General features: G+C 44.6%; 1 long non-coding RNA gene across 1 annotated transcript in view; it reads right to left on the bottom strand.

The window, feature by feature from the left end:
• Positions 1–322: 322 nt before the first annotated feature.
• Positions 323–22,729, bottom strand: part of LOC128348821 (uncharacterized) — a 35,742-nt gene continuing 13,335 nt past the window's right edge. Inside the window, exons 2-3 of the long non-coding RNA XR_008318358.1 lie at positions 3,197–3,346; positions 323–474 (exon numbers count right to left, since the gene is read on the bottom strand). This is a non-coding gene — a long non-coding RNA (uncharacterized LOC128348821). The remainder of the gene's footprint in view (positions 475–3,196; positions 3,347–22,729) is intronic.

The raw sequence follows: 22,729 nt of genomic DNA on the forward strand, positions 1-22,729 counted from the left end.
TCCAACCTGCTTTTCTGTCAACATTTACCTGTATTCTGGCTATTTCATTGTCACTTAGGGGCGGTGGGGGCGGAGGAGAAAATGCACTTTGTCCACACACTCATCCATAGGATTAGTTCCAGAAATAGAACACAATCAATCGATTCAGAACCGGATATATATATTGGGTAATGCTTCAATGAAAACAGCATTATAGAATTGTCAGGCTTCTTATATCGGACTTCACCTATAGAACTGCACAAGACTATACAGGGTTCTTTGTTTCTTTCTTGCTACATGCTTCCCATTATTTATTTTTTATTCCATTAGAGAGAGAGAGAGAGAGAGAGAGAGCGCTCCAGTTTCTATAAAAAGAAAGAACAAATTGCCAGCTGCTGGCTGAACCAGGCTTTGCAGGAGATCTTTCAGTGTCAGCTGGAAGCCTGTGCAACTGTGTGGGAGTCCTCTGTGGTATAGGCAAGGTCCTCTCGGAAGCTGTAAATGAACAACAGGGTGTGAAAACACGGTTCTAGCACCTGTTTATTGTAAGCACTTCATGCAATTAGTATATTTAAACCAGCCATATGGTTTGTAATCATTTGTATAATAATAAGTGTACTGCTTACAGTGGAGCTTCAAACTTAATACTTTGCTTTCCAATTAAACAAAATGAATATGCTGAGAGTTCAGCATTTCCTGTTTGAAACTTCAGATCTCTCTCTTTGTTTTAATTGGGCGATCTGGAGAGTTCAGTGCCACATTGTTAAGATAACATTCTGTAGATAGAGAAGAGCCTATGTTTCCAGTCAAGGCTGGCTGATAGGGATAGGTGCTTGAAACCAGTAAGTTGCCGGCTCATGGAGACTGAGATTGTATACTCCATCAATCGCTGTTTACCAAGTACAGTATCTCATTTTCAGTAACTCTTCCTGAAAAATCACTGTGCCTGTTCTGGCATATGAGGAAAATTGGGGATTTATTTTAAAAAAAAAAATGTTAATGGGACTTACTAAATCAAGTATCTGTGAATAGAATAGGAACATAGGAAGCTGCCTTGTACTGAGTCAGTCCATTGGTCCATCTAGCTCAGACCATTGGTCCATCCAGCTCAGTACTGTCTACACCAGGGCAGCACAACTTTGGTCTTCCAGCTGTTTTTGGACTACAACTCCCCGAATCCCCAGCCACAGTGATCAGTAGTCAGGGTTTATGGGAGTTGTAGGCCAACCTTTGCATGAGGGCTGAGTTGTACAGCCCTGGTTTACTCTGACTGGCAGCAACTCTGCAAGGTTTCAATCAGGAGTCTTTGTCAGTCCTACCTGGAGATGCCAGGGATTGACCTTGGGACCTTCTGCATGCAAAGCAGATGTTCTACCACTGAACTACAGCCCTATCCCTGAATGTTTACTTGTTTATCATTAGTACATCTTAACATACTAACAAACTTGCCATTGCTCAAAGCAGTTCTCCATGATGGACACTGGAGAGTAGGGATATGCACAAATCAATTTTTTCCTATTCAATTTGTGCCCAAATTGAATCACCCCTGATTTATTTTGTGTCCAAATCTTTCCCCTCAAATCTTCCCAGATTTGATTTGGATTTGATTTTATTCAGATCAGGATTGATTCAGAGCACTTATAAAGGACCTAGGGGCACCAAATATGGGTGGTGGGTAGGTCCCCATGGGTGCCACCTACCACCCAGATTTCAAGGCAGTGGGGCACTTGCTTGATTTTTAATGATTTTTGAAAGTTTACTGATTTTGTATATTTCTGCAATAGGAAATAATGGGTATTTGAAGTCATCCTATCCTAAACCTAACATGGATCCCCAGCTTTTTTTTTTTTTTTAAGCGAAGCTCTAGTCCTTGGAGAAGTGGAGTTGTGGAGAAAAATGTGCAGTCACTATCTTTCAAGTGTTTAGATCCTTGGCGTATAATAACCTTTCCTCATAATGAATCCCTGTGAGGATTCATTGCACACCTTCATTTCTTCTGTTCATTTTGACTGTCACTAGACAGTGCCAACTGTCAACTGCTATGTGCCAACTACACACACACACACAACACACACACCTGCAGGCTTTTTAAAAAGGAATTTTTGAAGTGCTTAGATTCTTCAGGGTCTTCATTACACACCTTTGTTTCTTTTGTTCATTTTGACCCCACTGCTTTGTGGGTGGGGGTGGGGAATTAGTGGCATCCCATGTGCCAACTATCCCCCCTAACCCACAAGCCACTGGGTACTCAATTTATATTTTAGGAATTTTTGAGGTGTTTAGACTCTTTGGTGTGTAATGAATCCTCATAGGGTTTCATTATGAGGAACGGTTATTAGACACCAAAGAATCTAAACACTTGAAAAAATTTCTAGAACATAAACTGAGTAGTACCCCACTGCCTTGCGGGTGGAAGGTGGGTGTAGTTGGCACATGGCAGTTGACAGTTGGCACTGTCCAAAGACAGTCAAAATAAATAGAAGAAATGAAGGTGTGTAATGAAGCCTCACAGGGATTCATTGTGGAAAAGTTACTATACACCAAAGAATTCAAACATTTGAAAAATAGTGACCACACATTTTGCTCCATAACTCCACTTCTACAAGGGCTAGAGCTTAGCTTTGTTTTTTAAAATGAAAGCTGAGAATCTGGGGGAATTCATAGGAGGAATCTGAATCTCAAATCGATTCAAATCAAATTTGGCGTGACTCGATTTGGACCCCAAACTAGCCAATGGAATAGAGAGGTGATTTTTTTCTGTCTCCAAATTGCCCGAATCAGCTAGATTCGGGCACAAATCAATTTGTACCCAAATATATTTACACACCCCTGCTGGAGAGCCAGATTTGGTCCTTCCACCTGCAGCTGGCAGCTGATGTTTTCTAATGGCATCAGAGACACCATTTCAGGACTTATATGCTTAAGGATTGAATTATATGCTTAAAAAGCTCAATGGGCTTAGACTTCTATACATTTAAAAATATCCCTGGCAGGCACTGGTTTCTAAAGTCTTTATAGAGCTAGTCTCTTGCTCCAATCTAGCTAGGGGTCATGGGGAAGTAGGCTTCCTCTGTGCAGACTACTAGCTGCATGGGAACTGGATGCACATATGGCTGCTGTAGACATGAGTCCCCAGCCTGATCCAAGAGAAGCTGCTGAGCAATGAGCTGCACTCAGTCCAGAAATATTCAGCTCACCTCCCCCAGACCCTGCTTACTTCTCTTTCCCTGCCAAATGGCTGACTGGCAGGACTCCAGCTTCTTTCAAAGGGCAATGAGCACGCAGCCCTGGCTGCTCTGTAGACTCACAGGTGGATTGGAATAATAATATTCTGGATCTTTGTCTCATGATGCACATCTAATGACAGCTAAGGAGAAATCATTGTAGCATGTGAATTTTCACTTCACACCATATGGATATTTCAGTGAACACGCCATCAACCAAATGATTTTTACTATTTTAATTTTTTTCCCTTGAGTAAGTTGATTTCCTTTAATTGTTAAAACTGGATAATTTGATCTGAAGTTGATGTGACACTTCTATTAAAACTAAGGCTTACACTTGTATTATCATATTTCACAATGTTGAAAAGGGAGCAGGCTTGCACATGGACATGCACACCCCCCCCCCCCCGCCGCCACTCTCTCACTCTCTCTCTCTCTCTCAGTGAATACATAGTGACCTTAGAGAAATGAAATAAATTTCTGTAATGTGATGCACACGTAATTAAAGTGGCTGCTTTGCTGCACTTTTCTTCTGAGCGGGAAAAGGGTCTAGCTGAGGCTTATCTGTGCTTTCCTCTTCCTCTTTGCAGCCAGTTTGTTATCTTGAACTCACTCTAATTGTGTGTTTGATAATCTACACCTGGCCAAACTGCTCGATTGGGGGGGGTGAGACACACCCATTGGGCTTTCAATTTGTTGGCCTTTATTAGGGTGGGCTGCAGCCAGAGACATAGCCGTTGGCACTAGGAATGTGCACAAAACCAGTTTGCCTAGTTTGGTTTGAATTTGAACTGGGGAGGCTCAGTTTTGGTTCGGTTCAAATTTGAACCTGGTTTGAACCGGTTTGAGCCTCCAAAACTGGTTTGGATGGTAGGCACCAATGGGTGCCAACAACCACCCAAACCCCAAAGCAATCGGACAGTCCTGTGATTTTTAATGATTTTTGAATTTTTTTATTATTGCCCATTATTCCCTATGTGGAGTACCTGGGGCAAAAAACTGGGGTGGGTGGTAGGCACCATCAAGGCAATCAGACACTTCTCTGATTATTGGTGAATTTTTGAAGTATTTTTCTTTTTAAAATGTTCATTAAAAAATTAAAACCCAAGGGTGCCTACCACCCAACCCAGTTTCGGAGGCTCAAAATAGTTCGAACCAGTTTGAATCAGTTCAAATCGAACAAGGCTCAATTCAGTTCGAATTTGAACTGGTAGGTTGAACCCAATGCCTGGTTCGGTTCAAATTCAAACCATCAAACCGAACCGGTTTGCACATCCCTAGTTGGCACAGGCCGTCGGAAGGCAGCCAGCAAAGGGGGCCAGCCTTTGGTGGTGGCATTCGGGGGTGAGACTGAGTGCTGGGACTAACATTAACTTGAACACCTAGAACGAAGACTCCTGCTCACTTCATTGTTACCCAGTATTTAGTTAGACCTGGTACAGGTATATGTTTTGGGCTGAACAGAGATGGGGAGGTGGGGAATGACCCTGGGGCAGCTATACCAGTGGTGGTGGGGAATCGACGAATATATGGCATTTGTAGGTCTGCGGGCCGTTATAGGGGAAGGGAATTCAGAAATTTAATTGCTGTTGCCCCTTCCAGCAGGCCTACCACCTCTTTGATTCTGGAGAGCAATGCCACTCACCCACATAACCTCACCTTATTACTCTGTAATGCCAGGTCAGTTCAAAATAAATCTGAGGTAGTCCATGACATGATTATCGATGAAGGAGCTGACCTGGTATGTATTACGGAGACCTGGTCGGTAGAGGCTAGTGGTCCAGTTTGGTCCCAGATTCTCCCAGAAGGCTACTCCATGGGTGAGAGGATGTGGTCAGGGAGGTGGGGTGGCTGTGGTCTATAAGAATACCATCTCTCTTACCAGGATCCCTGTCAGGGATTTGGCCTATAAGGAATGTGTGTACCTAAGCCTATGGACCAGGACTAGACAGGGACTTCTGCTGGTGTACTGATTACCCCGCTGTCCAGTGGAGTCCCTAATTGAGCTGATGGACCTGGTTTCTGAGTTGGTATTGGGGTCGCACAGGTTGTTGGTGGTGGGCGACTTTAATGTTCATTTTGGGACCAGGTTTTTGTGGGCGGCTCAAGAGTTCATAGCAACCGTTTTGACTGTGGGCCTATCCCAACTGGTCTCTGGTCCAACACATGATGCTGGTCACACGATTGATTTGGTCTTTTGCTCTGATCAGGGAAGTGTTCTGTGGGTGGGGACTCCTGTCTTTCCCCCCAGTTATTTATTTATTTATTTATTTATTATTCGGTTTTTATACTGCCCTTCCGAGCTGGCTCAGGGCGGTTTACAATTAAAAAACAGAAATCATTAAAAACAATTAAAACAGAAATACAAATATAAACACCAATTTAAAAAATCTTAAAAAACAATTAAACTATAAAAACAATTAAAACCCTGAAAACCAGGTTAACATTAAAACAATTAAAACTAATTAAAAACCCTGAAAGGCCAGGCCAAACAGCTGAAATTTAAAGGCTCTCTTGAAAGTCAGTAAAGTATTAAGATTACGAATTTCTGCTGGGAGTGCATTCCACAGCCCAGGAGCAGCTACAGAGAAGGCCTGCCTCTGAGTCGCCAGCAAACGAACCAGTGGTAACTGGAGACGCACCTTCCCAGATGACCTTAACGTGCGGTGGGGATCATGTAAAAGAAGGCGCTCTCTAAGATGTCTTGGACCCAAGCCGTTCAGGGCTTTAAAGGTAATAACCAACACTTTGTATTTTGCCTGGAAACATATCGGCAGCCAGTGTAACTGTTTCAAAACAGGCATCATATGGTCTCTCTGGGTTGCCCCAGAGACCAATCTGGCTGCTGCATTCTGAACTAACTGAAGTTTCCGGACTATGTACAAAGGCAGCCCCATGTAGAGCGCATTGCAATAGTCAAGCCGGGAGGTTACCAGCTAATGCACCACTGTTTTGAGGTCATCCTCTTCAAGGAATAGGCGCAGCTGTCGAATCAGCTGAAGCAGATAGAAAGCACTCCTGGCCATGGCCTCCAACTGAGATACAAGGGTGAGGCCTGGGTCCAGGAGTACTCCCAAGCTGCACACCTGCTCCTTCTGGGGGAGTGTAACCCTATCCAGCACAGGAAGATCTAACTCACCCCTCAGATTCTGAGCCCCCACAATGAGCACCTCCGTCTTGCTTGGATTCAGCTTCAATTTGTTCTCCCTCATCCAGCCCATTACTGCCTGTAGGCAGGCATTTAGAGAATGAGTGCCATTTCCTGAAGATGAAAAGGAGAATTCATTTTGGGTGTCATCAGCATACTGATAACACCCAGCACCAAACCTCCTGATGACCTCACCCAGCGGTTGCATGTAGATGTTAAAAAGCATTGGTGACAGAATGGAGCCCTGAGGGAATCCATATAACTGCTCCCGTTTTGAGGAGCAACTGTCACCAAGCTCCACCATCTGTAATCTACCTGAGAGATAGGAACAGAACCACTGCAAAGCAGTGCCCCCTATCCCCTACTCCCCCAGGCAATCCAGAAGGATACCATGGTCGATGGCATCGAACGCCGCCGAGAGATCCAGAAGAACCAGCAGAGTCACACTCCCTCTGTTGATTCCCCGGTAAAGGTCATCCGTCAGGCCAACCAAGGGTGTCTCAACCCCATAGCCAGCTCTAAAGCTAGTTTGAAATGGGTCTAGATAATCAGTTCCCTCCAAGACTGCCTGGAGCTGGTCGGCCAACACCCTCTCAATCACCTTGCCCAACCAAGGGAGATTGGAGATTGGCCTGTAGCTGTCCATCGCTAAGGGGTCCAGGGAAGGCTTCTTTAAGAGTGGTCTAACCATTGCCTCCTTCAGGCAGGGGGGCACCCTACCCTCCCTCAGCGATGCATTTATGATATTAACTAGGCCACCTCCAACAATCTCCCTGCTAGAGAGAAGCAGCCAAGTCGGGCAAGGATCCAGAGAACAGGTGGTAGGCCTCACCACCTCAAGCAGCTTGTCCACATCCTCAGGAGTCACAGATTGAAACTGATCTAATCTAATACTGCAAGAGGGATTGCTGGACACCTCCTCCATAGGCCTTGCAGAAATAGTGGAGTCCAAGTCGACCTGAATACAGGAGATCTTATTTGCAAAGAACCCATTCAAGGCATCACAGCAGAGCAACTCCGGGGACTGATTAGAAGTAGAAGGAGCAGAAACCAAACTCCTCACAACCCGGGATAGCTCCACCGATCGTGAACCTGCAGACGCAATGCGCGCAGACCAAAATCTCTTTTTCGCTGCACGCACTGCCACCGCATAAGCCTTCAAATGGGTCACATGCTAAATCCTGTCAGATTCGAAATGAGTTCTCCTCCACTTGCGCGCTAGTCGCCTATCCAAGCGCTTCAGCCCCCACAGCTCCTCAGTATACTAAGGGGCCATTTTTGCAGCAGGTCGGAAGGGACGCTTGGGAGCAATCATGTTTACTGCCCTGTTGAGTTCACTGTTCCAGGTTCCCACCAGGGCATCGACAGAATCACTGGCTGCACCAACATCAAAATCCTCCAGGGCCTTTTGAAATCCCAATGGGTCCAGCAGCCTTTTTGGATGGACCACCCTAATATGTCCACCACCCCTGCAGGGGTGGATTGTGGCTGTGAGACCAACCTTAACCAGGTAGTGTTCCATCCATGACAATGGGGAAACCACTAGATCCCCCACCCACGGAACACCCCCCTGATCTGAACAAAAGACCAAATCGAGTGTGTGGCCGGCAACGTGAATTGGTTCAGAAACTAATTGGGATAGGCCCATAGTTGTCATGGCCGCTATGAACTCCTGAGCCGCACCAGACAGGCCAGCCCCAAAGTGGATATTGAAGTCGCCCAGCACTAAAAATCTAGGAGACTCCAACACCAACTCTGCGACCAGCTCAGTCAGCTCAGTTAAGGAGTCAGTTGGGCAGCCAGGTGGACAGTAAACCAACAGAACCCCCAATCTATCCCTAGTTCCCAGCCTCAAAAATGTGCACTCAATATAAGTCAGCTGTCTCACAGGGGCCCTGGTAAGGGAAATGGTATTCTTATGGACCACAGCCACTCCACCCCACTGCCCACTTTCCCTGGCCTGCTCCATGACAGAGTAACCTGGTAGGAGAAGCTGAGCCCACACTGGACTACTCGCCTCCCCCAACCAGGTCTCGGTTATAAATGCCAGGTCAGCTCCCTCATCCACGATCAAATTGTGGACAATTTCGGTCTTATTCTGAACTGACCTGGCATTGCAGAGGAGCAAGGCCAGATTCTGTGGGTCATTGGAGCTGTTCCCCGAGGCCGAAGAGTTGACAGAACAGTTGGAAGTGGAAACAGTTACTAAATTGCTGATTTCCCTTCCCCTGTAACGGCCAGCTGCTCTGCCAGCGCCAATTCTTCTATTCCCCACCACTACAGTAATAACTGCCCCTGAACTGCTAGGAACACCCCCAGCACCATCCCACTCAAGAGAGCCCAAACACATGTCTGCAAGAGGCCTGGCCCAACCCAACCCCTCAGCCCTCAGTCCCACCCCCGAAGGCCCGGCTCCAAAGGCCAGCCCCCTTTGGCTGCTGGCTTCGGCAGCCGCCTACAGGTGGCCTGACGGCCACGCCAACAGCTATGCCTATGGCGAGCCTCCTTGCTTTTAAGCTTGCAAGCCCCAGAAGCCACTCCTCACACAAGCAGCTCCCAGGACAGGCAGCAGGTGATGGAACTTCAGCAATCTGGGAGGCTGGCAAGTAGCCAGCTGGAATTTGGCAGCCGACAAGCAGGGTGCACTCCGTCACAGCTGGAATGTCCACAGGAGGCAAAGGGGTTAAATGGTAGGTCCCAGCAAGGCAGATGGAATAGCCCTGCTCCCCGTTACCTTCCCTATTGTCATGGACGGATCACCATCAGGTTAAGATAGAGCTTACAGCCATGACCCACCTCTGCAGGGATGAAGGACCTATTAGATTGGTCCGCCCAAGGAGGTTATTGGATCCAATAGGATTCCAAGAAGCCTTGGAGGGGTTTAGGGTTGACCCTGCTAATGATTCTGTCGATGCTCTTGTACAAAGATGGAATAATGAACTTACTAGAGTGGGAGACACAATAGCTCCTAAGCGTCCTCTCCGACTTGCTTTAAAGACAGCCCCGTGGTTTTTGGATGAGTTATGGGAGCTGAAGCGGAAAGTTAGATTATTAGAGCGCAACTGGAGGAAAACCCGGTGCAAGTCTGATCGGGCACAACACAGAACACATTTGAAGACCTATGCTCTGGCAGTAGGGACAGCAAAGAAGCAGTTCTTTTCTGTCTGCATTGCTTCTGCAAATTCACATCCAGCTGAGATGTTTAGGGTTGTGAGGGGGCTAGTATGTACCCCTGCCCCCTTGAATTTAAACTTGGAACCATTGGTCACTCACCCATGACATCTTTAACAACTTTTTTGCTGATAACATCTCTCAGATTCGGGCCAAGCTGGATTCCACAGTTATACTGTGGAGGTGTCCAGCAAGTCCTCTTATGGGATTAGATTGGATCATTTTCAGTTTGTGACTCATGAGGAAGTGGACAAACTGCTTTGGACTGTGAGTCCTACAACCTGTTCTCTTGATCCTTGCCCAACTTGACTTATCTCATCTGATAATCATATTATCAGAGAGGGTCTGGTTAATATTATAAACGCTTCTCTGAGGGAGGGCAGGATGCCTCCTTGTCTTAAGGAGGTTATTATTAGACCACTTTTGAAGAAAGCTGAGGATCCCTCAGTTAACTAATTACAGACCTGTTTCTAATCTTCCATAGTTGGGCAAGGTGGTTGAGCGGGTGGTGGCCGCTCAGCAACAGGCAGTTTTGGATGATACAGAATATCTAGATACATTCCAAACTGGCTTTTGTGTAGGCTATGGGGTTGAGACTGCCTTGGTTGGTTTGGTGGATGATCTCCAACTGGCTATCGACAGAGGGAGTGTGACTCTGCTGATCCTTATGGATCTCTCTGCGGCTTTCGATACCATTGACCATGGTATCCTTCTGGAATGCCTGAGGAAGGTGGGATTGGGTGGCACTGTCTTACAGTGGTTCTGCTCCTAACTCTTTGGCAGATTCCAGATGATGTCACTTGGAGACTGTTGTTCCACTAAGCGAGAACTGAAGTATGGAGTCCCACAAGGCTCCACACTGTCTCCAATGCTTTTTAACATCTACATGAAACCGCTGGGAGTTATCATCAGGAGGTTTGGTGCTGGGTGTTATCAATATGCTGATGACACCTAGATTTACTTCTCCATGCTGACCTCATCAGGAAATGGAATATCTTCCCTAGATGCCTGCCTGGAGGCAGTAATGGGCTGGATGAGGGATAACAAACTGAAGTTGAATCCAAATAAGACGGAGGTACTGACTGTGGAGGGCCAGGACCCAAGAGGTGGGTTAGATCTGCCTGTTCTGGATGGGGTTACACTCCCCTGAAAGATCAGGTACGTAGCTTGCGAGTGCTCCTAGACCCAAAGCTCTCCCTGGTTTCTCAGGTTGAGGCCGTGGCCAGGAGCGCTTTTTATCAGCTTTGGTTGATACATCAGCTACGTCCATTTCTAGAAGTGAATTCATGACTTTAAAACAGTGGTACATATGCTGGTAATCTCCAGGTTTGACTATTGTAATGCACTCTATGTGGGGCTGCCTTTGTATGTAGTCCAGAAATTACAATTGGTACAGAATGCAGCAGCCAGATTGGTCTCTGAGACAACACAAGGGGACAACATTATACTGGTTCTAAAAGAACTGTACTGTCTGCCAATATGTTTCTGGGTGAAATAAAAAGTGCTGGTTATTACCTATAAAGCCCTTAATGGCTTGGGCCCAGGCTATTTAAGACAGCACCTCCTTTGTTATAAACCCTGCCTCCTGTTACGATCTTCTGGATAGGTCTGGTTATGGTTGCCACCGGCTCGTTTGGTGTTGACCCAAGATGGGGCTTTCTCTGAGGCTGCCCCAGGGCTTTGGAAAATGCTTCCTGCTGAAATAAGAGCATCTCCTTCTCTGTTTGTTCTCAGGAAGAACTTCAAGACCCTCCTGTTTTCTCAGGCTTTTAATTAGAATTAATTTTAATAATTTTAAAAACTTATTTTAATACTTTTATTCTATTGTTTTTATTGTCATGTATTTTAATTTGTGACTTTTAAATATTTTAAATTTTGTACACCGCCAGAGAGATACATATCAGACGGGACCAGGGCAGTAACTTTACTGGCAGGCTGCTGGTACAGCTGACTAACAAATTAGACCTCCATATTCTTAATGGAGCTATCAAAGGAGACTGCCCTGGCCAATTTACCTTTTTTCTCGGTACAAAACGTTTGACAATAGACTATGTAATGGTATCTAGGGGGCTCATAGACAAAATAATAGAGCTGAAGGTTATCCCAAGGCCTGAGAGTGACCATTTCCATCTGAGGGTCACTTGCTTTCTAACCAACAAGGGGATCACAGAACCCTCATCCAAGCGCAGGGGTGACTCAGAGATGAAATCCTCTGTTTTGGGCCAGAGGATCAAGTGGTCCCCAGAGCTGGAGGCCAGACTCACGAACTGGTGTTACTCAGAAGCAGGAATGGAGGAGCACCAAAAAAAAAAAAATAACCCTAGCCTGTATTAAACGGCGCAAGGGACCTGCCCCCGAAGGGGCGCAGGTGTCCCAGACTGATGTGACTGCTAGTTATGAAGCCTTGACCTCTTTACTTATCCCTTTATTGGTCAGAGGCACTCAAGCCAAAGATGCCTCACATGTATCTTATAATAAACCCTGGTTTGACCAGGACTGTAAAAAGGAGAAAAAAGTACTGCTACAACTCTCTGCTGACCGCAAAATAAATAATACCTTAACCCTAGATAAGAAACTCAAACAGTGTAAGGGAAATTACAAGGCTCTGATTAGAGCCAAAAAGGAGGCCCTGAAAGAAAGACAGTGGATAGAACTTATAACGGCCCTTAATAATAAGGATGAAGCCAGTTTCTGGCGCTTAGTATCCGGGGCTAATTCGCTCCCTAGACAGATTTCAATTCCGAAGGAAAGATGTATAAACCATTTCACTAAAATCTATGCTGCCCCACTACACTTAATCTCTCCATTTCGGCTTAGCATTCCTCTGGAGGAGTTACCTGTATGGCCTCTAGTTACCACTGAAGAAGTGGAGGATTTGATTGGACAGCTAAAGAGAGGTAAATCCACTGGAAAAGATTATATCCCCCCCAACTTTTTAAGGGCCAACGCCAGCTGGTGGGCTCTGCTCTTAGCCTCCATGTTCACTTACATTACAGACCCATAAGTCTATTAAGCGTAATCAGTAAGTTATATGCTAAACATCTAAACTTCAAATTGTTGGACTGGATGGAGAAAAAAAACCATTCTAGAACTATAACAAGCTGGGTTCAGAAAAGGAAGATCAGTGATGGATCACTGCTTGGTCCTTCAATATTTAATAGAGAAATATGTTGAGGGCAGAGAGGCGCCGTTATATGTTGCCTTTATAGATTTTAAGAGTGCCTTTGACTCAATATCCAGGGACGCTCTCTGGGAGAAATTCACAAACTCTTCTATTGATAAGAGATTGCTAACTCTAATGTATAAACTGTATGAGAACACAAGTCTGCGAGTAAAATGTGATTATAATGGCCATTTATCCAGAGAGATCCCTGTAGGAAGGGGGGTCCGGCAGGGATGCATATTAGCACCAGCTCTTTTCAATTTCTTTGTAAACGGCCTAATCACCCACCTACGGCAAGCTGAAACTCATGCGCCAAAGATAGGGGATAGGTGTTTACCTATCCTCATGTATGCAGATGACACGGCCTTACTGTCACAGACCAGAATTGGCCTAAAAAGAGAGCTAGAATGCCAGAGTCTGCACTGCAAAGAGGGATTTTTGGAAATTAATTACACCAAACCAAAATCGTGAGATTTGCAAAGAAGCAAAGGAGCTTCAGATGGTCTATAGGTGGAGCTAGAGTAGAGCAGGTGAAGTCTTACAGATACCTGGGGGTGGTGTTCCAATTCAATGGGTGTTCTTCTATGCACACCAGTGCCGCTAAATTGAATGCCACCCGATCTTCTGTGGCAATTTGGAAATTTTTCTGGGCACAAGGTGGTGGCTATATTCCGGCAGCAAATAAAGCCTTTCAGGCCAAAGTGATAACTCCGCTGCTATACGGGGTTCAGGTTAGACTGCTAAAAGACCTACAAGCTTTAGAAAAAGTCCAATCTGGCTTTCTGAGATCGCTGTTGGGGTACCAAAATGCGTCCCAAATTCCTTAATACAGCTGGAGACTGGGCTTTTGAAATTGGAGACTAGGGCCTGGCTTCTTATCATCCTGTATTGGATTAAGACTTATCTTTACCTGGTAGGACTTATACCTAACCTCCTTGCTGCTACCCCACAACCCTGTTGGTGCAAGGTGGTTGAGGAGAGACTCCAGAGGATGGGCCTCTGCCCAGCACAACTGTTACAGTATGGTGAGTCAACGGCAAGATGCTTAGTTAAACAAAGACTTAGGGACATAAACTTTCAGGAGAAAAGAGCCTCTATAAATAGGCCTCCCCAACTGCTAAGCGCTAAGAAAGACTGGGCCACAGCCACTTATTTTTACGCAATCTATTCACTAAAACTGTGCTGGGCGTTTACAAGAGCTCGCCTGAATGCCCTACCCTCAGCGATGCTATCAGGGAAATTTGAGAGAAAACCCAATGATGAGAGACTATGCCCTTGAGGATCTGCTCCCGAAACATTGAAGCATTCACTGTTACATTGTCCGCTTTATATTGCTGAAAGAGACTTACTCTTATCCCGGTACCTGAAAGGTTTCAAAAGCCACTCGGAGGAGACGATTCTTACAGGTTTACTAGAAGATAGGGACCCAACAATATCCTTGGTGGTTGCCAAATCCTGTTATATGTTGACCAAATTAAGAGAGGCTAGAGAACAGCAATCAGCTACTGCCAAAGGTTTTTGATTTTGTGTATGTGACAATATTTTAGTTTTAGTTTTAGTTTTTTTCCCTTTACTGAGTATGTTCTGTTTGTATTGCTGTTTGATCTAAGATCATAAATAAACAACTAATTACATATTAGACAGTATAAAAATATGATAATAAATAAATAAATACGCATCAGTAACATTACATAAGTATTTATAGTTGTTTATGAAACGTGAAACATTTATAATTCCCATCTTCCAAGTACATTTCACTTGCTGTTATACACTCAGTCTTTCTAATTAAGTCAAATCTCAGTACAGTTGATTATTATCAGAACTGGTGCCAAGGGCTAGCATCATGAGGCATCTGTCAAAGTGGCACAGGGCCCACTGATAACCAGGGCCTCTGAAATGGATCACCAGTGTTTGGTGTGACAACATGAATGATTGTGCTTTAACATGGGTGAGAAGGAGGAGGCAGGTAGCACTGCTGAACTGAATCTAGCAAAAGAACATGAACATATAAGAAAAGCCCTTCTGGATCAGCCAATCTTGTCCAGCAGCTTATTTCACACTGTGCCCAACCAGATGCCTCTTGGAAGCCCGCAGACAGGAGATGAAGGCATTGGCATACTCTTTTTTTCCTGCCATTACTCCCTTGCAATTACAGGGCTCTCCAGGACTGCACAGACAGTTGGGTTGTTCAATCAACAAGCCCTATTTGAGCCCTGAAGTTGGATAAGTCAGATCCAAGAACCCCAGGGCATCCTGTATAGAGGTGTCTGGCACCCTACCAGGGGCACTGCCAGTGAGCAGGATGGTCAGGGGTGCTGCCTAGGAGAGAACGGTGAAGTTAACTTGGCAAAGAGGCACCTTTTAACATGGTGATTCTATTCATTCATTCATTCATTCATTCATTCATTCACCTGAAATATTTCTATACTGCCCAAAACTTGAGTATCTGGGCAGTTTGCACACACACATGCACTATGCCAGTGTGCTGGACATGTTCAAAAGAACTCTGACCCTCACTCCAGCTATTTGTATTGGTTCCTTTTACAGGCAGAGAGGACTATATGCTGAGGTAAGAGTAAGGTTAGCAGGGGGAGAGTAACTGGCCCTATCCACCCCCAGCACAGTACCTCCAGTGACTGTTGCTGGTGTCTATCTTACGTTTCTTTTTAGATTGTGAGCCCTTTGGGGACAGGGAGCCATCTTATTTAATTATATTTCTCTGTGTAAACCACCCTGACCCATTTTTGGAAGGGCGGTATAGAAATCCAATGAATGGATGGATCGATGGATCGATGGATACCACCAAACTATGACAGTTGTTCAGAGGCAAGGGGAAGTTATCTTCTCCAGGGACATATCGCTCTCTGGCTGACTTAGCAGGCAGTTGTATGCCGACACTGACCCACAAATTTCCCACTCCCCATCAACATGGCATCTCCTCTCAACGCCAGTGCAAATTAATTGTTCTCAGCCTGATTTGCACCACTCCCAGTGCTTTACATGGGGAGTGCAATTTTTGGAAAGGGGCTTTGGTCCCCAACTTCACTGGTGTAACGACAGAAATCAACAATCCCTGGTAACTTCCTCCAACTAATGGCATCCTCAAAGGAAAGGAGCAGGAGCCACCAGGCTAAACACATTCTAGCCCTGTCCCACCCCAGTTACATGTTGCAGAATCACACACACAAACCCCCCACTCCCCATGCCCCCTAAGTGGGCAAGCAGAATCCCAAGCTACTGATCCAACAGGCAGTAGAGCTGGCTGCTATTGCATAGGTGGCCAGGTCCCCCTGCCAGCATCTGTCTGTGGAGTGTAGGGCTGCTGGGCCATGGCAACCTGTGCTGTAACTTGAAGGGGTGGGAGTGTAGACAGTAAGCCAGGTTCAGGTGGGCATTGCAGGTAAGTGAGCCTTTTGGAAGGGTGGTATAAAAGTTTTAATAATAAAATAAAATAATAATAATAAATAAATAAAAATAAAGTGTGTTGTGTTGTGCTGCCAGGCAGAGTGTACCAAAGCTGTTCAGGCTTGGGAGCCATGGAATACGGGGTGGGATGCTAGAGTGCCCATGTGTGGCATCCGCTGTAGGTGCAGGTCAATGGTAGACATGCAGGTGAGGCTATGTAGTGTTGCAGCTAACCAGGAAAGATGAGAGGTGAGGGTTCACATGATCAATGGATCTTGGTTTTGAGCATTCCGTGCTCTACCATTCAACTTCAGATCCTAGATCTCTGATGCTGGTTTTTGCCCCAGGATGGAACTGAGATTGCCAGTGTGGTACAGGTTCACAAGATCACACCAATATGGGCAAACAGCATTCAGCCATGAATCCAGCAGTCATGAGAACCTGTCCTCTGATTCTAAGTTGAAAAGCAATAATCCCAGTACTATGGATCCTTTGGGGGATCCACTTCTTACTTCCCACCATTGTGAAAACCATCCATGCATTCCTACTCTCTGCTTCCTGTTCTTTTAATTAGTTACCAGACCACTGAAGGACCATGTTCATATCCCATGACTCCTAAATTTATTCAAGAGTGTTTAGTGAAGGACTTTGCCCAAAGCTTTTTAAAAGTCCAAATATACAGTGTCAACTGGATCACCTCTATCCATATGCCTCATTCTCACAAAGAACTCTAAAAGCTAGTGAGGCAAGACATGGATTTGCAAAAGCCATGCTGATTCTTCTATAGCAAGGCTTGTTCTTCTATATAACTGTGGTCTACATCCAAACTAAGCACTATATACAGGAAATATTTCCACATGCACCAAGGGTTTATTTTCATTGATACTCTCCTCTCTGCAACCATCTTCGTCTCCCAAAAAGATATGCTTCTATATTCTGACAACACTCAGGAACATATTTTCAAAAGACACAGCTGCAGAGAAAAAGAGTGATCACCAAAAAACTCATCTCCCCTCCATGTGTGCATGGAAGGGTATCCAATGCACAATTTGTAGTTTAGATGGAGGCTTTATTTTTCACTATGCTTTCCACCAGTTTGTCCAGAAAAGGCATTCAGCAAACTGGCCTATAATCTCCTCCCCCCGCCCTGGATCCTGTTTTAGAAAACAATTTTGCATTAGCTACATGCCAGTCCTCTGACACTGAAGACTGATTTTACGGGCAAGTTAAGCATTTTTATAAGAATAGCAGCCATTTCACATTTGAGTTCTTTAAGAACTCTTGGATGGATGTCATCCAGACCCAGTGATTTGTTAATTCTTAATTTAGAATCAGAACATCATCTCCTGTCACATTGTTTTGGTTCATTCCTTCAGACTCCCTCCTTAAGAAGACCAGTTCATGCATGCTTATCTGCCCTATATCTTCTGCAGTTTATCGGCGGATGATGGGCAGTGAGTCCTATCAACCTTAATCTGACTCCCAGTGACTCTGGGCAGGCCTTGCGATTGCTCACATGCCTCCTTTTTAATGCTCCTCATATCCCTCAATTCATGTTTCTAGATTTATTACTCAGGATTTTATATATTTTACATATTTCTGTTTTTTAATGTCTTTTAACCTTCATACAACTTTATGCCCCCCTTTTAAAGCTTTTTATGCTTTTTATGCATTTTTTGACTGCATAGACTATTTTACTATTTCTCAGGTGTGACTGTTTTTACTATTTTTAGTATTCCTAGTCCTTTTAGTATTATTATGTATTATGACACACAGATGGACACACACACACACACACACACACAATGCTGGGTGATCTCATAAGCCTACTGGAAAGTAGGCTAAAAATAGGAAGCTGCCATCTACTGAGTCAGATCATTGGTCCATCTAGATCAATATTGTCTACAGTGACTGGAAGCAACTTCTCCAAGGTTTCAGGCAGGAGTCTTCACCAACACTATGTGGAGATGTCAGGGGTTATAATATGTAACCGCAAAGGTTGTTCACTTTTTATCTGTAGCAATTAATGTTAGAATAAATTTTTGGAAGAAAATGTGGCTTGCTGGCAGGATTCTTAAATTTAAGTTGTTGTTTTAGTTATTTCTTGTATATTTTATTTTAACTGTTTATATTTAGATTTGTATGACAATATTTTACTTCAATAGTGTGTGCTTTGGTTCCTATTGTATTTTATTACTGGTGATTGTTGCTACTAAGTTTAACTGCTGTATTTTTCTTTAACTGCTTATTTTATTGTTGCTATGGCATAATGGATTGCCTGACTTTTCTTTCTCTGCTGTGTATTCTAACCAGTTTTATTTTTGCTGTGGTCTAACCACCTTAAGTGGCACAGCGGGGAAATGACTTGGCTAGCAAGTCAGAGGTTGCCAGTTCAAATCCCCTCTGGTATGTTTCCCAGATGATGGAGAAACACTTATATCAAGCAGCAGCACTATAGGAAGATGCTTAAAGGCATCATCTCACACTGTGCGGGAGGAGGCAATGGTAACCCCTCCTGTATTCTACCAAAGAAAACCACAGGGCTCTGTGGGCTCCAGGAGTAGAAATTGACTTGACGGCACACTTTACTTGAATGACTAATACAAATGAAACCTATCTATCTATAATAAAGCACGGGCAGGGATCATCTTTGCCAACCAATCAAATAATAATAATCATCGTGACGCCCCCCCAGACCAAACCAAACCAGGGGAGGGGGTTGGGGGGAGTTGCAGTTTGAGTCCAGTCCAGTGCACACCCCTACACCTCCAGCTTCAGAGGCAAGGTGCCTCTATATACCAGTTGCAGGGATCAACAGCTGGAGAGAGGGTGTGCCCTCACCTCTTGCCTGTGGGCTTCTCAAAGGCACCTGCTGGGCCATTGTGTGAAACAGGATGCTGGACTAGACAGGCCTCGGGTTATCCAGCAGGGTTGTTCTTATGTTCTTAATGAATGTACAGCATAATGTGTGAATAGGGCTAGAATGAAGTCAGAATTTGTTCTGTATGGACATTTTCCATAAGTCCCTGCCACTGTTGTTTCAATGATGCACCAGCATGACCATATCTCATGAGAGGGAAGTTAAAGTTCCTCATACTGTGCAGAGGATTGTTCAACTAGAACTCAACCAGCACTTTGACTATGGCCTTACTAGATTTTCAAGAAATGTGAAGATAATTTAGAATGTGTCTGTTCCTTTTCAGTCATTCCCTGGTGGCAGCAGTCAGAGGACAGTCTATTTTCCCCTCTCACAGTTCATATATACTAATAGCTGTTGATGGGCCTATTACAACTTTTAAAAGATTAGTTCTTCATTTACTCCAAAACTGCACAAATGTTTCCTCCTTTCCCCGTTTCAAAATCGTCAGCTCATCAACAACTTCTCAGTTAGTATTAATGGTGCATGACAACATCTTGCACAAACACACACATACACAGGCACTCAACTGCAGACAAGTGATTATGCCTTACAAATTTCCAGGCTCTGAAATAGTCAAACACTTGAGAGGGTTTTTTTTTTTTTAAGTTGGTAATAAGATATAATGAAATGTATATACATTTGATCTGAAATGTAGAGGAACTGAAATTAAAAATGTCAAGTATACATCTCCATATTAACCATGTTTGCTTGGAAGTAAATCCCATTGATTTAGGCAGGATGTATTTCTAATAGAAGTATCTTTGGAATCACAGTCCTAGACTGAATCAATTCCTATGATTGACTAGGTACTGATATTTTTGTGCCACCCTCTACGTCATATAACATGTGAAAAGAGCTCTTACTTCCTTTATATATGATGCCCAACTCATAGACCATGGGGGCATCAGAAGGAGTGGGAAGCATCCCAAGTCAGTGCAACAACTCAGGCTAAAGCCCCAGGCTCCTCTCTTTCTGGTGTCAACTCAAGGACAGCCAAGCATACTAGGAGAAAAGGCCATATATCTGTAATTTGTAAAGCCTGTAAATCTGGATTGGCAAAAAGAAAAGCAGGACACATTTTTAATGAATAAATAATAAACATCTGTACTAGACAGCAGACTCCCCAGACTGCTGGAAGTGTCTTTAGTGACGACATGCACTGCCAAGCTTCCCTCCACCTTTCTTTAGTTTCTCTGGATTCTTGCTGAACATCAAGATCCATTAACCCATATCTAGCTTTCCCTTATCCCAGAAGGGGCCAAATAGACCTGGGCAGATTTGAGCTGAATCAAAAACACTTGATCCAGGATCAGATTAGCATATACTCCCATTCTAGGGTGGGAGATCAACCATGGGCTATTCCCGGTTGCCCGGCACATCAGATCTCCTATCTTTTAAATCGTGAAATCTCTGTGTTTGCCATCATAAGAATGTTATGCATCCTTCTGTGGGATGAGTAAATGCTGCATGATATTTGCACTAGAATTACTAATGACTTCTTGAGATTCACAGAGTCCTTTCACCTTTTGAATATTCTAGTCGTGTGTGTGTGTGTGTGTGTGTGTGTGTGAATGGCTGGTATTTTATGGGATGTAGAAGTGGTTTGAATTGGCTTATTCTTATTCCACACAGCTAGCATCTCTGATGTTTGTTATCAGCAATAATCGAAGTCTCACTTCACACACACACACACACACACACACTCTAATGCCAGTATCCTCAGTCTACAAGCTTTATTCTCAGGGTAGTGCCAATGCAATTATCTCCATAGTTATAGTGTAAGTGTTGAAAGGACTGGGGCATCATTCATATCCAGCAAAGGAAAACTATAGTCAGACTACAGATGTGCAATAAAGGACAGAATTCTCAACTTGGTCTCAGGAGTGATCGTGTCAACCACCCGAGATATATACAATCTCTCTCTCTCAGCTTGTCTGATCGATTAGTGGAGGGCAGGCAAATGAACCTAACACCTGCTCTTGTTTCTCTTAATAAATGCTGAGCCTTGTTGGCCTTCTGAAACTACTTTAAACCACACTTCCAGGGCATGAGCGACAGAATGTTTAAAGGACTCTTGGTGAGCTGGGAGCCTCGTGGCATCAACATTGCAAGCATAATCAGAAATGAGTGAGGCCTCATTCATGAATAAGTTTGCCAGGTCCAGGTGGCGAAAATAGTCAAAATCTGGCACCAAAGAAGTGGAAATAGTTGGTGCTGTTTACCAAAAGCGTCTCTAAAAAGTCTCCATTTTGCTTCAAAAAATTGCATAAAATTTACATATGGTAATAGATATAATATATGCATGCTTTTCTAAAAACAGGATAATTTGAGAATAAATACAACTCACACACACCCCACCCGATCCCACACAGTTCAAACACCAGCCTTCCTCTGATTGGATCACAGAATCCTAGGGAACAAATGGTGCATTTTCTTTTCATTTTCAAGGAGGAAGAAAACCACCACAGAACTCTTTCCACACAGTTCAAACACCAGTAACCTCAGGATCACAGAATCCCATGGGGCAAATGGCGCATTTAAATTTTGAGGTGGAAGGGGCAATGCACCCCCTTCTCCACAGTTCAACACAAGCCTCCCCTCCACAGTGATGCATATAGGGGAAGCATAAGTTTCCTGACCTGGAGGGAGCTTGCTGGCTGTGCACTGTGGCTGTAGAGCAGCAGAGACCCATGACACATGACACAGTCAGAAGAAGAAGTCCCTCCTTGGGGCCACTGGGCCAGTCACAGTGAGTCACTGAGAAAATGAGGAGGCAGACTGCTGCAAAAAACACTTGGCTGGGGAAATGGGATGAGAATTGCCAACACAGCAGAGGCATACAAAAGAGCTCCTCCTGCCCCCCCACAACAAATATTACACATGAGTAATCCTATTGTTTCCAATGGGCCTACTCACAGGTAACAGCTGCTGAGTGATTTGAGCCAATCAGCACTTACAGCAGGATCATAGGAACTCCAGAAACTCCCTCCAGCACCGAAATCATTGCAGGGGTTTAAAATAGTTGCAAATCCACATCAGGGAATCCTATCCATGTGTGAGGGAGAAGCACAGAAAAGGAAATGCAGGGAAGACTGTGGAGAAAGGTGGGGGAAATGCAGGTTTCGGCTCCAGGGACTCAATCTACCAAAGACTACTAAGCTCCTATGAGGTGTAAAGAGAGAAAAAGAGCAAAAAGAGACCAGAATGGAGTACTCATAAGCTCTGTGTCTGAAGGGAGAGTCTTGTGCTTCCTAACAATGCCTGTGACCTGCAGGGAGTGTCAGGAGAGGTGTCAAGAATCAGAGAGCTCTTCTCAGCAGAAGCCATGAAATACTTTGCTTGTCAGCCTCTGCATGATGGTGTCCTTTCTCCTGTGGCTGTGGGGCAAAGGCGGGGCAGAGAAAGGACTTAGCAGTTTCAAAACTTTCCTCCAGCATTGGTGTAATACCATGACATACAAAACACTTGCCCAACGTGTGGGCCACCATGCTACATGCAGCCTATGGGGCATATATTCCTCAAGGGACTCAGTAGGCTGCCTGTTTTTGCTGGCTGCTGGGGACTGCAAAAATGAGAAGAGTACTGAGCACCTGGTAGGCCACTGTAGCCTATGAGTGGCTTGGTGGGTCAGATTAATGGATTAATAGAGTCGAAGGAGTCTTGTAGGCCATATATTCCAGACCCCTGCTTAACAGAGGGAAATCCTCAGTTAGAGCATC

Source organism: Hemicordylus capensis, chromosome 3 (assembly GCF_027244095.1).
Source record: "Hemicordylus capensis ecotype Gifberg chromosome 3, rHemCap1.1.pri, whole genome shotgun sequence".
Taxonomy (NCBI): domain Eukaryota; kingdom Metazoa; phylum Chordata; class Lepidosauria; order Squamata; family Cordylidae; genus Hemicordylus; species Hemicordylus capensis.